We start from the raw sequence: 6,697 nt of genomic DNA, 5'->3' as shown, positions 1-6,697 counted from the left end.
AGATGGCTGCTTCTTTTAGATTGAAGAATGTGTTCATTAAAATAAAAACATTTAAAGTGCAACAATTTTAGGATGTGGTTTTTATTTTTAATCAGTTTATATTTTTTTCCCAAGTGAGCAAATTCCAGCCATATGAGATCAAAACGTTCTTTTATTGAACAGAAAATTACAGGTGTAAAAATGTGAAAAAAACATCTGTTCACTTGTTTTATTATATAAATGCTTTTTATGACATCAAAAATTGTAAATGATAATGTGGTGAGTATTATGCAATGAGGTTAAATATGCAGACTTTAGACTCAACCCTTATATCGAGCTCTAACTCCTGAAATAAACACAGGGAGGAAGAATTACTCGCAGGAAATTTGTACTGTCTTGGGTCAGACTGCGTCATGACTGCATGCAGTTTCTTGTTATTTGCATCATATCTGACTATGTATCTGCCGCTCTCAGCTTTGTGTTTAAGAGCTTTGATTAGGTTGTCTTCTTTTTGCACTCATTCCTGCAGAAATATTTTCTGCTCTCTGTGGGTATTTAAAATTTTACCTCAAATGTAAAATCTTTGTATCCAGGTGAGGGTTTTGTCAAATAGTGCTGCTGCCAAGATAATTTCACTCTTCTAACCTCTGACTTTCATCTACCATTTGCCACATTTACTTTCCACAAAAGGAAACACCATGGAGTTATTTGCACGGTCAAAAATGCGTTAGGTAGGCCTCCATGCAGCCAAAACAAACAGCACCAAAAAGAATAGAGGTTACTGTGCTTCATCAGGCTCCATCAAGCTTAATTCTTCAAAGATTAACTCCAAAAAAACCAATTACACTGTGCACACTTTTATAAATTCAACAACTGCACATGATCCCTGCTGACTGGATTGAGACTTTGGTAAGTGTCTTCACGTCTGAAGACTGAGGCTTGATTTTCGTAGGTGAAAAGCTGTTGAAAGAAATGCAGAAAATTATTCGAGCAATTATTAAGCATACAGTAAAGTAGAGCCATGATTAAAGATGATAAAGACAAGTGATGCTTAATTGTTGAACCCACCGCACAGAATAACAGGTCTTGTAATAAATCTACTCCTATACTGTTTTAGAAAGTGACTCTTTAGTTGTCGAACTATAATTATATATATTTTTTAACACAAAAAGAAACAAATCAATAACTTATTCCTATTCAGTAGGACTGTTTTAGCACAGTGGCAATAAGATGTTCCTGCTGCTTGACTGCGAATATGGCACAACTTTTAATTATGGGGGGCTCGTGGTGCTGGGCTATTTCCCCAAAGACAGCTGCCTTTCAACGTTTGGCATGTTTAAAAAGTTGTATAAATATATAAATTAATCATTTATAAATTAATAATTTATATTTCTAATATTAAATTTTAAGAGGAATTATACAAAAAAGTATTTTTTTAAAATATAAAGATTAACTTTATGGTTTATTATTACTGAAAGCTGCTAACTGCTACCCTAATGATAGATTAACAGGCAGCGAATGTGACTAGTGTATATAGGAACTTTCAGCCATTCCTGTTTCCACACTGCAAAATCTCCAGTGTTAAATTGACACTAGAAAATGTTGATATGTGTCCACTCTTTTGAGTGTTAAATGAACACTTTTTTATATTTTTAAGAGTAACCTAGTCAGTTTTAAAGATTAACAATGACTAACACTGAGCAGTGTTGATTTTCTAACACTGGAAAATAACTAAAAATGCTAGTGTCAATATGGACACACACTGGAGATTTTGCAGTGCACAGGGTTTGCCACAGTGGGTGGATCCACATGTTTGATTTTACATAGATTCTATATGGGATGTGCTTCCTGACACAGCTAGTTATTCATGCTTGGGTCAGGAGTACAGTAGTTTTTAACAGCCCCCAATCAGGACACTATTATTATTGTTGTTGTTGTTATTGTTGTTGTTGTAGTTTAGTGGTTAATGGGGCACAAAGATTTACATTCACCTTTATGTCTGTGGTGATTTGCCTCGTGTTCAAACCTGTTGAAAAGAGTAGAGGATAACCAAGCAATACTTTAAGACAGGCCTCAGTTAAGATTTTTTAACTTCAGAAATGGTCAAGAATGAAAGAATTTCCCAAATCTGAGATATATAAAGTGTATCTTATCTTATTTAGCACTGGATGCCATTTAAGTCTGAGTGTGTATTAGGGATGGGAATTGAGAACCAGTCCTTGTACAGAACGAGTTCCCTGTAGTCCAATTCCTTGGAATTGTTAGACGGCCTGCCTAAAGATCCCACTTATCGGTTATGGACACTCGCTACGATCAGCTGATTTCAGTTTGTGGGCGCATTTACAGCATGGATGTGGACTAGGGTTGCCAACTTTCAGCCTTCTATCAAAGGACAATCTGGTGTGCCAGAAGCACAATGCACAGCCAACTGGGCATAGTGTAAATATGCACTGTTCATTTTCTTACAGTAAAAATGCAGTAAAATGTTGGTATTCAGTGTAAATGATACCTCATCTAAAAACAATAAAGAAAAATACAGTAAATGATGGCAGAAATCACATGGGCATTTCCTTTGAAAAATAAGCAAGAAAGACAAAAATTTTAAAATACTGTAAATACAGGCTTTAATGACCCATGTTATTATGCAACGCAGAGCAAACATCGCCGTATTTTTACGAATCACGTATAACACCTTACATCTGGTGCGCGTGATGGGCCATCACTGACTGGACACAAGCGCTTATCTGATATAATCATGATCAAATCAGATTTGGTATTTATCACAGTGCCATCTGTTGGTCAGAAAGAGACATTGCAGGTACCGGTCAATATGCGGGACATTTTATAAGGGACTAAGCCGGACAGTTGGCAACCCTACTATGGACATTACGTTTATTTTTGTTGCACAAATGGTAAAATGGACAGTGCTCCAAGACAGAAACAACTGCATTATACTGTTAACGCAACTTCGGCTCTTAGCAAGCACCTGCACAGACAGCATGCTAACACTAAGCTAGTCAAGAACCCAGAGTGATGTTAAATCATAGTAAAGGCTGACCCAAGCTTCATGATACATGATACAGTGAGCGGTCATTTCCGGTGAAGCCACTTTAACAGGTAACAAACTGATGAGCAGTTAGGCTGCTGCCTCCGTTTCTACCTGTTTATGTTTCTGCTGTAGAATCACCGTGACGATCGCTTTAAAGTCTCTTTGTGCTGGTGTGCGGGGCTGTAGCCTGTAGGGTTGTATTGTTTACATGAAAGTAATGTAACAAGTAGTCTAATGAATGTCTTTCTCCTGGGTGTAATTATATAAAGTACTCCATTACTTTTAAGAAAAGTGTTGTGTGTAATATGTGTAATAGCTTTTTTTACTTTACTTTTTTTGATCAATGAATTCAACACCAATCACAACAAAGACGGCCAATACCTCCAACATTGACAAACATTTGACTAAGTAGCATGTAATTCATTTGCATGAATGTAATGTCTTTGGTATGCTGATTAGAGATCATGGTGACGATGAGCCAATGAGAACTTATCTTATCAATTCCCATCCCCAGTGCGTATATTTAAATAAACAAAAAAAATAAAAATCCTGAGCAGGTAACTCGCCAGCAGTTTCCACCTTCGACTTCCATTTATAAAACAGCAGTAGTAAAACCACCAGCAACACAATGACAACCATCGTAGCACAAACCGCAGTAAATATGACAATCAGTGTGGGGGAGAGACATAGGAGAGGTGGAGAATAAACCTAACCTGGGTGTCTGTTGTCTTGTGTAGTCTGGGAGATGATTGAATGTTGGGGTGGGTACAGTTTCCTCTGCAGTGGGGTAGGGTGGGCTTCCCTGGGTCCTGTGGGGCTTGGCGGTGCTGCTGCCGTAGGCCCCGGTCTGGATGGGCCTGGGCTCCCTTGCCTTGGTGGGTACCAGAGGACGGGGGTGCCTGCTGGTCGGGTCTTAGACTCCACCTCTCTGGGAACACCCAGGCCCTCCAAAGTGTGGAGGTCTATCTCCCCTCACCACACTCCCTGCCAGTGACTGATGCCCTCAGGGGTTGGTGCATTGGTGGTTCTTGGTGTCCGGGGCTGGGCGCTCAGGTATGCACCAGCTCACTCCCGGTGGCTACTTGGCGGGTCCTGGTGCCTGTCGCTTGGTCAGGCCTCTTCCGGGGCAAAGGGGACCCCCCGGGCCTCCGGCCTCGGGGTCTGCGGCTCGGTTCACTCTGGCACAGCTGGCTGCCGGCAGGGCCGGCGGGCACGCCAGTGCAGCCCCCTCTGGCTTCTGCTCCGTGGCTACTGGGTGACCCCTCGTCTGGGGATCTCCTCAGCCCTTCCCAGGAGGGTGGCACGGATGCCCCTCCGGTGGTCCACCTTGGGCTCTCGCACTCTGGGGCCTCTGGATGTCTGAAGCCTGGATCTTCTCCATGCCTGCTTCATGCCCTGGGGGACGGGGCTATGGCCCCCCACACCCTCTAGCAGACCGTTACATGGAGAAACCTTTTGTATACAAGCGCGCTGATCCACACGGGTGTGCACACGGGTGTTCACTGTTCGTAGACATAAACTACACCTTTCTTAGCTGCTACTTCAAAGCACATTGTGCGCTGTCTGTACTGCGTGCTGCACAACAACATTCAATATTTAGTATTTACTGCTGTTCACACTTAGCTAGATTAACGGGATGGTGTTGTGTTTAGTATGTTGCTTTGTTTTTTTTTTTGCTTGTTTTCTCTTCTTTTTCTCTCAACAGGTGATCCAGGAGATTTTTTTTTTCTTTTTCTCTTTGTCTTTGTAAGTGCCCTTTCTCACTGTCCCTCTTCCCTTCTGTTTTTCTTTTCCTTCCTCTCTTTCCTATCCCCCAGTCATGTCTGTCCCATCTGTAACAACTGAAAATAAAATAAATAATAACAACAAAGGTTGATCAAATGGACCAATACGGCAATGCCATGATGATCCATTTGGCAAAATAAATCCATTTGGTATCCTTGTTGGTCTTCAGACAACAATTCTGATGGCTAAAGAACCAAATGGGACAGACAAAAAAAAAAAAAAGACAATCAGTGTGTAAACTATGAGAGACAAAGCAAAAAATTAGGTAGCTGAACATGTGTGGTTTGCATTTTGACGAACACCTGCAAGATTTGGTGTTGAATAAACATGATAAATACACTTTTTTCATACAGGTAGTGTCTATTTAAGACAGTGACCAAGCTCTGTCATTCCACATAGCACCTTATCTCTTCATTTTATTCATTTATTGTAGGTTTTGGATGAATTTGTTATTTTAAAGTAAACTAATACCACATAAAATCTGCCCAACATGAGCTGTTCTATAATTCCTAAAGCTACTTTTAGCTCAACTTTTGATTAGAAATCATTTCGCAGTTGTACTTATTTTGGTAGCTAGAAGAGCACAGAAACACTAGATTCGTTGGAAAGTCCTTCATGAAAATAACAGTACAGAAGAACAGAGCTGAATCCACTGCGGCTGCCTGACTAAAACCTGATGAAAACACTGCCCCCCTGTGGTAATAATTTTCATTAAATACTGCAGAGAGTTTACCTATTGAACTTTTCAAAGCAGCTGTGCTGTTTAAGCACAATGCAATGCTTTCTCTCTCAATCCAGTTAAAGTATCCAAGTTGCTACTGATTTTTTTTGTTTTGTTCAGACTCTGTTGATGGACGCTAAAAAGTTGAAAAGATCATCCTATGACATGAACACTTAAATACTGCAGGTGGTTAAGTGGTCTGAGTACAGTATTTGGTGTCAACTGATTTATGTACTACATACAACAATATGTAGTACATATATCATATATATTATTACATATTGTAGCCATAACTACAATATGTAGTCTACTAAAAAGACAAGCAGGAGAATAACCTGGAGATGATTTCTCATTCGGCTCCTGTTCAGACAGCTTGGTGGTTGTAGGAAACAAGGCTGAAGCTGTAAACAGTGAAAATGAGATATGGTAATTCTCCTTATCCACTTTTGTTTGTTAATAATTTTGAATTTATTTTGTTTATCACGAAAGGAAACAGCATGAAATAGCCAATCATATAGCAGCAACTACTGACTCATCAAATGTGTATTACATTTTTTTCATGGCCAAAGTAGAACTGAGGTGACTGAGTGTTGCCCTAACATTTTCGGATTTAAATGCACTGAGACTTGCACAGAGAGGATCATGAAATGCCCGTGAAAATGTAAAAACACAAACCTACTCTAAATGAGAGCTCTCTAAGCTGTTGCTGTTTTTAATTGATGAGTGAAATGACAAACCAAGAAGGTGGATTAATACCTGTAGATGATTTCTCAGTCAGCTCCCGTTCATACAGTTTGGTGGTTGTAGGGAACGTGGTTTGAAGCTGTGAACAGTGAAAATTACATTTTCCACAGTCACTTTAGTTTTTTCTTAATTTTGTTTTATTAAACAAAGGAGATGAAACTGTATGAAATAGTCATAGAAAGTGGAACTGAACGGACTCAGCGTTGCCTTAACATGTTCACACTTACACTCCCTGAATCTCACACAGGGAAACTCCCATAGAAGTGGGAGACTTACTTTGTAAGGTGTGTTTTACCTGAAATTGGATCACTTGTGTCTTCAGGTGTTGACACCTCAGGCAGCTTGGTGCTTTTCTCTGGATACTGAGCTGTAAAAATGAAATAAAATACAGTGAAAATGAGCTGCAGTCAGTAATATTA

This window comes from Pelmatolapia mariae, linkage group LG20 (assembly GCF_036321145.2).
Source record: "Pelmatolapia mariae isolate MD_Pm_ZW linkage group LG20, Pm_UMD_F_2, whole genome shotgun sequence".
NCBI lineage: Eukaryota > Metazoa > Chordata > Actinopteri > Cichliformes > Cichlidae > Pelmatolapia > Pelmatolapia mariae.
Note: the sequence above shows the minus strand (reverse complement) of the source record.